This window comes from Labrus mixtus, chromosome 19 (assembly GCF_963584025.1).
Source record: "Labrus mixtus chromosome 19, fLabMix1.1, whole genome shotgun sequence".
Classification (NCBI taxonomy): domain Eukaryota; kingdom Metazoa; phylum Chordata; class Actinopteri; order Labriformes; family Labridae; genus Labrus; species Labrus mixtus.
The window spans coordinates 17,306,105-17,306,744 of record NC_083630.1 but is presented as its reverse complement, the minus strand read 5'-3'; positions in this window follow the sequence as shown (position 1 = coordinate 17,306,744).

Genomic DNA, 640 nt, shown 5'->3' with positions numbered 1-640 from the left:
TTTTTCATGTTTGGTAGTTCAGCTTATGTAAAACAAGATTTGAGAGGTTAACATCTTGCATCTATCTGAACATTTGAGAGGAATCAAAAGTAAAAGTAATTAGTTAGGTGGATCCTGTCACTGTCTTACACACACGATGGTCTTGGAATTTTATTACTGCTTCATTGAAATATACGTTTTCTATTTTTATGGTTGAGCTATATTTAAATACTTTGTACATGATTTGGTGGTTCAATCTACAAAATGACACTGTATTATTTCACATCATCATACTATTTTAGAATCAGATCTCTAAAAAGGACTTTTTTTTTGAAGAACTGTGACCACTTCTCAAAACATAAACGCACTGAAGCCTTCAGACAATCACAAACATTCGCTGCAACCAGAAAACGCCTGTGTTTGTGGACGAGAATAATAAACTCATTGCATTTGAAAAGAAACTAAAGCTGACAGATGTGGAGTTAAAATGAAACATACTATACTTACAATCAGAACTTCAGACATCATGATGAAGAGAAGAGCTGAACATATCCAGATTTAGAGATTAAAGGCTGGTATTTTCAAAATGAGAACAGACAAATGATGCAGATTAAAGAACATTTCCACTCCTCTGGATAATGACATTCTTGGTCTGTAAAGC